This window comes from Anas platyrhynchos, chromosome Z (genome assembly GCF_047663525.1).
Source record: "Anas platyrhynchos isolate ZD024472 breed Pekin duck chromosome Z, IASCAAS_PekinDuck_T2T, whole genome shotgun sequence".
Taxonomy (NCBI): Eukaryota; Metazoa; Chordata; class Aves; order Anseriformes; family Anatidae; genus Anas; species Anas platyrhynchos.
This window is the reverse complement of record NC_092621.1, coordinates 84,890,980-84,900,115: the sequence shown is the minus strand read 5'-3', so window position 1 is coordinate 84,900,115 and position 9,136 is coordinate 84,890,980. Positions and strand designations below refer to the sequence as shown.

At 48.4% G+C, this 9,136-nt stretch overlaps 1 long non-coding RNA gene across 2 annotated transcripts; it reads right to left on the bottom strand.

The window, feature by feature from the left end:
- Nucleotides 1–3,899: 3,899 nt before the first annotated feature.
- LOC113841001 (uncharacterized) lies at nucleotides 3,900–8,542 on the bottom strand. Of its 2 annotated transcripts, none has more exons than XR_011805858.1 (4): nucleotides 7,803–8,542; nucleotides 7,133–7,231; nucleotides 6,162–6,248; nucleotides 3,900–5,380 (listed from the first exon to the last, which is right to left on the bottom strand). It is a non-coding gene; the product is annotated as an uncharacterized lncRNA (long non-coding RNA). The 2 variants fall into 2 exon arrangements; XR_011805857.1 differs by lacking the exon at nucleotides 3,900–5,380 and adding an exon at nucleotides 5,469–5,897.
- Between the last annotated feature and the right edge of the window lie 594 nt (nucleotides 8,543–9,136).

The window sequence follows — 9,136 nt, the reverse complement described above, 5'->3', positions numbered from 1 at the left end:
GCTTATCTTGGGGCGCCGTCAGAGCCTGGCCCAGCCTGGCTCGTGCCTGGACTCTGGCTGAGCGTTTGTGCGAGGCTTGGAGTGCCGAGCAAGGATCTCTTGGGAGATTTGTTGGAGCTGTGCTGTGGGGCCGTTGGCAGCTGCTCTCGGTGCCCGTCCCCGCAGCCAGTGCCTGCGTTTCCCCGGCCCTGCCTGGCTCAGGCAGCCGGGGCTGTGCAAGGAGTGCTCGCAGCAGTGCAGGTGAGCTGTGAGGCGACACGTGCCCCGGGGCTGGGCTTGGGGTTTTGTCCTGCTGAGGGGCCGGGGCACTGCCGCTGCCTGCCCTGGCTCAGCCACTGACCCTGGCCTCTCTCCTTCTTGCAGCGCACAGCAGCTGTGGCAGCGGTGCCAGCCAGGGGAAGCAGCTCCCCATCTGCAGCTCTCCCCAGCCCGCTGCAGCGAGCCGACACCATGGGCGGTGAGGCCCAGGACATCACCTGCCCTGTGTGCCAGGGGGCCCCCAAGGAGCCCAGCTACATCCTCCCCTGCCTGCACCAGTTCTGCTTCGGGTGCGTCATGCGCTGGGTCCAGAGAAGCAGCACCTGCCCCCTCTGCAGGCAGCGCATCACCTCCATCCGCTACTCCATCTGGGCGGAAGACGACTTCCTGGAGGTGCAGGTGGCCCCCGATGCAGAGGCGCAAGACGACAGCCCCCAGGACGAGCAGGGGGCTGCAGAGCCCATGCCCCAGCCTGCCGTCAGAGGCCTCCCGCCCGAGGAATGGGCAGCCCTCTTCAGGGAACACCTCGAAGTCCTGGGGCCGCTGCGCTCCTGGGTGCGCCAGCAAGCCAGGGAGCTCTTCGATGCTGCCTGGTGGGACCAGGACATGCTGGAGGCCACCGTCGTCGCTTGGCTGTGCCGCTGTGGGCTGGATGAGCACGCCTTGGTGCGGGAGCTGCGGCCCTTGCTGCAGGGCCACACGGTGAGCATTGTGCAGCGGCTCATCTCCATCATGGGGGAGATATGCAGCGAGGAGTACCTCGAGGAGCTGGGCTTCCTGGAACCGCGTCCTGCCAGCCAGCTCTACATGGACAACGGCCCTGACGTGGACCTCGAGGGCTCCCAAGACACCTGGGAGCCAGAGCTCGAGGGCTCCGAAGACACCGGGGAGCCAGAGCTCGAGGGCTCCCAAGACACCTGGGAGCCAGAGCTCGAGGGCTCCCAAGACACCTGGGAGCCAGAAGACAGCCTGGAGGCCACCCCCAGCCCTGCTGCCTCCCCCCGGGACACTCCTGTCACCAGCCTGCTCTCCTCCAGCAGCGCGGAGGATTCTGACATCGAGGAGCTGCCCAGCGCCTCCAGTGCCGCCCTGCCTGCGGGTCCTGGCCAGCCGCCCGCTGCACCCATCCCTGAGGAGCAGGAGGAGCTCTTCTCAGAGCCTGAAGAGGAGGAAGCAGAACACGCTGCAGTGCCGGGCTGCAGCCACGGGCCCTCTCCTCCTGGCCAGGGCAGGGACAGCTCACCTGGGGGGCCCCGGCGCCCCCCGAAGAGGAGGGCCGACAGCAACCCGGACTCTCCCCAGCCCTGCAAGAGGCCCCCGCGCCTTTAGCAGGGCACATCTGGTTGTCATCAAAATAAAGAGTCGTGACCCTGCCACAGACAGTGTCTTGGTCTTCTTCGTCGAATCCCCGAATCCTACAGTCACAGAAATGTCGAGTGGCTCAGGTTGGAAGGGGCCTTAAAGACCACCTAGTTCCACTCCCCCTGCCATGGCCAGGGATGCAACTCACTGGCCTCACCCAACCTGGTGATGGGCAATGTCTGCCCACTCGCTCAGGACCCACAGGACCCAAATATAATTATTAAGAACCTATTTTAATAGGTTATTATAATTAATAATATAATATAATTAATTAATTAATTAATACTAATTATAATAACCTATTTTTAGAAGTAGTAATGAATATGTATTAGTCTAGGAGCATAAAAATCAGCTACTTGATGTAACTGGTGTGCGTCCTGGTGGAGCGGAGACTCCCGGTGCACCCAGCGCTGTTTGCTTACCTCTATTCTTTTAATAAATCCTATTTTTTTATTTAATCCTATTTTGAAGACTGAGCCATTTCTAACAACCTCATTTGGTTTCTTCCTGCCCAGCTCTCCAGCCTGTCCAGGTCTCATTGTACTCAAAATTCTCATTTGTACTTTCTGTACTACTAGTGTTATGCTTGTGCCATTTGGTTGGAAAGGTGAAATTGAGAATTTTCTTGATATTAGTAGGGACTCTGTGTTCAGAATATACCCCTGGCCATTCATGGGTAGCTTCTTAGCACAATAATCAGTACAACTGCCAGCAATTGCAAACAGTTGTCAGAGTGGCTAACAGATATCACAGCATCACAGAATTTCTAGGTTCTAGAGACCTCAAGATCATCGAGTCCAACCTCTAACCTAACACTAACAGTCCCCACTAAACCATATCCCTAAGCTCTACATCTAAACGTCTTTTGAAGACTTCCAGGGATGGTGACTCCACCACCTCCCTGGGCAGCCCGTTCCAGTGCCTAACAACCCTTTCAGTAAAGAAATTCCTCCTAACATCTAACCTAAAACTCCCCTGGCGTAACTTTAGCCCATTCCCCCTCATCCTGTCACCAGGCACATGGGAGAACAGGCCAACCCCCACCTCGCTACAGCCTCCTTTAATGTACTTATACAGAGCAATAAGGTCACCCCTGAGCCTCCTCTTCTCTAGGCTGAACAAGCCCAGCTCCTTCAGCCGCTCCTCATAGGACTTGCTCTCCAGGTCCCTCACCAGCTTCGTCGCCCTTCTTTGGACCCGCTCAAGCACCTCGATGTCCTTCTTGTAGCGAGGGGCCCAAAACTGAACACAGTACTCGAGGTGCGGCCTCACCAGAGCCGAGTACAGGGGGACGATCACCTCCCTAGCCCTGCTGGTCACACTGTTTCTGATACAAGCCAGGATGCCGTTGGCCTTCTTGGCCACCTGAGCACACTGCTGGCTCATATTCAGCCGACTGTCCACCATCACTCCCAGGTCCTTCTCTGCCTGGCAGCTCTCCAACCATTCCTCTCCCAGCCTGTAGTTCTGCTTGGGGTTATTGCGCCCCAGGTGCAGGACCCGGCACTTGGCCTTGTTGAATTTCATGCAGTTGACCTCAGCCCATCGGTGCAGCCTATCTAGATCCTCCTGCAGAGCCTTCCTACCCTCGAGCAGATCGACACACGCACCTAGCTTGGTGCCATCTGCAAACTTACTGAGGGTGCACTCAATGCCCTCATCCAGATCATTGATGAAGATGTTAAAGAGGATCGGCCCCAGCACCGAGCCCTGGATGACGCCACTAGTGACTGGCCTCCAACTGGACTTGGCTCCATTTACCACAACTCTTTGGGCCCGGCTATCCAGCCAGTTTCTAACCCAACGAAGCGTGCGCCAGTCCAAGCCAAGAGCAGCCAGTTTCTTGAGGAGAATGCTGTGGGAGACGGTGTCAAAAGCCTTGCTGAAGTCAAGGTAGACCACATCCACAGCCTTTCCCTCATCCACCCAGCGCGTCACTTTGTCATAGAAGGAGATCAGGTTCGTCAAGCAGGACCTGCCTTCCATAAACCCATGCTGACTGGGCCTGATCGCCTGCTTGCCCTTCAAGTGCCGCATGATGACTCCCAAGAGGATCTGCTCCATGAGCTTCCCTGGTACTAAGGTCAAACTGACCGGCCTGTAGTTCCCCGGGTCTGCCCTCCGGCCCTTCTTGTAGATGGGCGTCACATTTGCTAGTCGCCAGTCAGCTGGGACCTCCCCCGATAGCCAGGACTGCTGATAAATGATGGATAGGGGCTTGGCCAGCTCCTCTGCCAGTTCTCTCAGTACCCTTGGGTGGATAATGAGTACTGCTGGCATATGTCTGTCTATGAGGAAGCCCATTCCTTCTTGTACTTGCTGCTCATCACTGTCCCCACTCAATATCTACATACTGAATTAATGTGATTCCAGCAGGTAACCTTACTTCTTCTAATGTCTTAGCCAATTCAGCATGTGTTGGTGCAAGTCTGTGCTTAACCCTCTGGGGTAAATGAGCAAAAAATGCTGTATTACTTCCAAAGTAAAAGCAAATTTGTCTTGTTCCTGCCGTGGTAATGTGACCAAAAGATATCTCTAACACCAACGACAGCCATCATTTAAATCCTGCTGTATTAAGCAGATTCGGTATGTCAGACAGACTGGGTGCTGTGGCAGTCAATGGTTTAGTAGCTGCATTCAACTTTCTGTAGTCTACTGTAAGCCACCATGTCCTTAATATTTGTAAGTGGCCATACTGGAGAATTAAAAGGAGAATGGATTTTTTTTAACAGTTCCCCTCTCCGCCAAATATTTTGTTAATTCATTGCCTGTTTTTCGTGTCTCTGGTGGAATCCTTTACCGCAGGGTATTTGTTTCTTTGCTGCTGGGCAGCAGTTCATTTATTTGTAACAAAATCAGTTGTAATGGGGAATGACCCATGAGGTCAAATCTCTGCAGGACAGCAATTTTTCATTCCCAAACAAAACTAGCCATCACTGTCCCTGAAAAACCTCCACCCCAAGGATATTCATTTTTTTCCCCTAATAACAAGAGGGATTGTATCTCGTGACAATCAGCTAATTCCAATTCAGCCTTATCTTTGGATATCTATTGTTACCTTTCCATTAATTCCCACAATGGATTATGGTTACCTTTTTAATGGAGCAGTTCCACTATACTGTTCTTCATCAACTATGTACACTTAGGCTTCTGTATTGATTAGAAAAGTTAACTGGAGCCTATCTTTCACTGTCATTGCTAATTCTGGGTACAACCCCTTATTATACCCATACCAGAGGCTCAAACAGGTGCAGGAATCACCTCATCACCTAGTTTTTTAAATCATTACCCTCATGGTCAACTCAGGGCCAGGAAGGTTTGACAGACCACCATTGTTCCTGTATGTGCTGGATTGGATGTGATAGATTTAATTTTGTCCATAGTAGCTCATGTGGTGCTATGTTTAGATTTGTAATGGAAGTAGTGCTGATAACAGACCAATGTTTTAGTTGTTTCTGCATAGTGTGTACACGGAGTCAAGTTCTTTCCTCTTCCTAGGCTGCCTGCTAGCAAGTTGATTGGGAGTACAACAAGAAAAATTTTTTTAATCAACATTTGGTGTGATTTTCAGCAACACAACTGCTATGAGGACTGCAAGAAAAGTGCTTGCCAGGTTTGCAGCATAATACCAGTAGCCTGAATAAGTTATAAGGAAATAGAAGTCCCCTAGTAAAGGACGGTGTAAATGCCAAAACTTAACTGGACAAGTTGTTTCCTCCTGCAAGTAGATTATTCAGATTATTTCCTGTATTTCCTGTAACTGAAAAAACAAACAAACAAACAAACAAAACAAACAAACAAAAAAACAACCAACAATATTTACTCCAAAATTTATCCATTTTGAATAGAACACATATTTTAAAAAAGTCTGTTTCTGCTACAGTTATGTGAAAGATTTTATCCCAAGTCTTCATTCTATACAGTAGAATAAAAAAAAATGATTTTCAAAGGACAATTTTCAGATTCACCTTAAGGCCGGAGTCCACCTCATGTTGTAAGTCTCTTCTACCAGGTTAGAATATCACCACTAACACATTGGTACAATTCCTCTACAGGTAGTCAGCTCAGCTTTTGTCATTTATATTCCAATGGGACAGGAACTGATTCACTTCTTCCAAAGTTTGTGAAAAGCAAGTCCCCCACGCTTATTTTATAGCCTGGCTGAGCGATGCACTGGAAGTTTTCTCTCCGGTATCAGAACATTTCAAAGCACGGAGTTCAGCCAGTGCAAGAAATCGGTTGTTCATCCAGACATCTTTAGGTTGAGTCTATTTTGCCTTTCAGAAATTCATAAGGATATGAGCATGGTAGAAAATATCAATAAAGTTTGGGAAACACAATGAAAGGAGGAAAAAGAAAAGGCAAAATTGAGCTTCAGAGCTGTACTGACAGATCTGAAATTCTGTGGGGATTCCCTAGGTTGGAAAAGCACAGCAAAACTCACGCCTGAGAATAAGGCACCATGAGGCTGCCAATACGCTCAGGTTACTTACTGTATTAGCATGCTTAATTACAACAAATTAACAACATGTAGTTCTTACCTCTGATATTAATTCCAATATTCTCTCCCTGCTCTGGTTGTGAAACACGGAAAGCTCTGTCACGCAGTCCTCGTCAAGGTGTCCCTGCTGCAAGAACATGGACTACATTCAAGCATGAAGCTTTCAGGTTGTCTCATCGAGACACATCTGACCATGACACTGCTGTGATATGCAGCAGGCGGAGTCCCTCATTATCCAACATTTCAGATTTTGTATTTTAGTTAGCATCATGGCTAAATGTTGCCGTGAGTAAACGGAGAAAGTCACACAACTTCAGCGTCTCGGCCCTCCCTGGTGAGAGGTTCTGAACTCACATGGGAAAGGCTGTCTGCAGATAAGATTTTTCACTTGAGTGGAAGCTACACTTTTATCTCTTCTTAAATATGCAAAGCTCCATCAGGCATGCACGTCTTTGCCAGAGCTGCTTAAAACTGACAGCGCACGTGCAACAAGCTGCTCTTTACCTAGACAAACAGCAGCAGCCAGTGGCCAGCAGGAGGCATTGGCTGCAAATGAGCATCAGCTGCTCATCAGCACTTGGTGACAGCTGGAATTTCCCCCAAGCCCCCACACTATCCTCAACTCACACACATCAAAAGAGTTGAAGTACAGAGAGGACAAACATGCTTTCAAAGAGGTCAGCTTGTTGGCCAAACGAGCAATTCTCAGTGAGAACTAGAATTAAGATAAACCATAAGCATGTCCAAGAAAAATAATAATACTTGTTTTTTACCCCCTAAACCAAAGTATTGACCAAGGAGCCTGGAGAATCAACTGGTTGCTCACATACAGAAGTTCTGCACATTTTGATGAGAAGCTAGCTGTTTTGCTAATTAAGCATCAACGACAGAATACAATGACAACGTACCTTGAAATGCCTCCTCAAAAGAAATGGCAAAGAACCGGTACCGTTGTGACAGCAAATAAGATTACAGGAAATGCCAAGGAACCTTCTTGGCAAGTGTACTTACTGGATATTTACTTTGCCAGTGGACAGCATCTCAATAACCTTCCATGAGCCACGGGTGACTTAACAGATGCTTAACTGTAATCCGCTTCTTTGGGTCCACCTAGTGGGCAGGAAGAATCAAGTTGTTACACAAATTGTGAGAATAGAAGAAAAAACTTATCTTTTATTCAGACCTTCTGGGTGCTTAGAACCGATAAAATAGAAACCAACAACAATGTTTCAGAACCCCAGCAAAAGGAAGGTTAAATGTCTGAGCTGTGAATAACAGTTACAGCACCTATGGTTACAGTACATGTTCCAGTAACATTCTGCAGTGACTAGACTGCCTAGATGTAGCCCGAAGGCATATTTCATATGCTCAGCTTCATTAATAAAACGTCTCATTTATAAACGCTTCTTAATTGTGCTGCATCAATAGAACACCCAAATGCAAGGTGCTTCAAGACTTCATTTAATTATTTACATTTTAATTTCTATATCCATGAACTATTATTACATTCTTGCATGAGAAATTTCTGCAGAAGACAAGGCTAAGCTTTCCTTCAAGGATTCAGACGTATAAGAGTTAATCTTCAAACACCAAATATTTTCTAAGTACTTCATAGATGTAGTATTCCGACCTAATGAAATAGCATTTTGTAGACCTATCTGAGTAGAAGCAGCACCTTTACCTGTAGCATTTGGCTAAGCAGCAGCGTACTGCTAGGAGAGAGCCACTTTGCAATAGTATATTTTCCTCTCTGTGGAAAAAAAAAAAAAAAAACAAAAACAAAGAGGGTGTAGAATGAACCTTGAATAGTTAGGTCAAACAGGATTATTAAATTACTTAGGTGATAGTGACATCTCTCTTCAGCCAAAAAGGAAGAACAGCCACATGCAAAAAATGTTTGAGAGTTGAGATAAGGACAGGGAGATCACTCACCACATACCGTTAGAAGGAAAACAGACTCGGCGTAATGAAGATCAATGTAATGTATTGACAAATGGTAATAAACTCGAGCAGTGAGAACTAAAAACCTCCTCCCTCTGAGCAATGCAAGGGAACAGGGCAGTCCATAATGCTTTGTCCCTGCTGCTCCCTACACCTCCCTCTCTGTCCCTGCTCCCCACGGGGTCCCTTGCAGGGGATGCCGTACTTCCCAAACTGAGCCTGCGGGGGCTGCCCACAGGCAGCAGCTCTTCAGGAACTGCTCCAATATGGGTCTGCACCATGCGGTCCATCCATCGGGAGCACGCTACTCCTGCAGATGCTCTCACCACACCTCCTGTTCCATCCTCACAAACATGGTTAGTGATATCATTAGAAACAGATGGGGGGCAGATTTCAGATTTCACAGTGCAGCTTTACTGGGAAAGTAAGGCATCAAATCCACATGATCTGCATGTGGGTCCAAGGAGCCCCATTACCCATTTTGCTTTTAATACATCCCTACAGATCAGGAGACAAGGTAAAACAAGTAGCGTCTCCTTGACTGAGGACAGTGATGGAAGGCAAATACCTCGCAAGAGCTACCAGAAGCATAAGATCACTCCACAAGTATTTTCTTCTTGCAGGAGCTGTAGCACATACTTGGTTGACTTAAGTATTCCCAAATGAAGAGATGTGGAACATTCCAGGGAAAGAAACAAGGTGTGCAAGCACTGTGATCCTCCTTCCAACCACAGGACCATGTGGGTTGAACAAGCTGTTCTTTACCTAGACAAACAGCAGCAGCCAGTGGCCAGCAGGAGGCATTGGCAAACAATGGAGAGACGGTCAGGACAAACGCTTTCAAAGAGGCCAAATCGGTAGCTGAACAAGCAACTCTCTGAGACGTAGAAATGAGAAAAACCATAAGCACGTCCAATATGCTTGTATGAAAACTTGTGTTTTGCTCCATCACGGGTTCCTTTCCACGGAGGAAGAATTTCAATTATGTCTTCTGTGTTGGGTCTGTCTGAGCTGGAGTCACCTTTTCCCTGCAGCAGCCCGCACGGTGCTGTGCTCTGCACTCGTAGCTGGAAC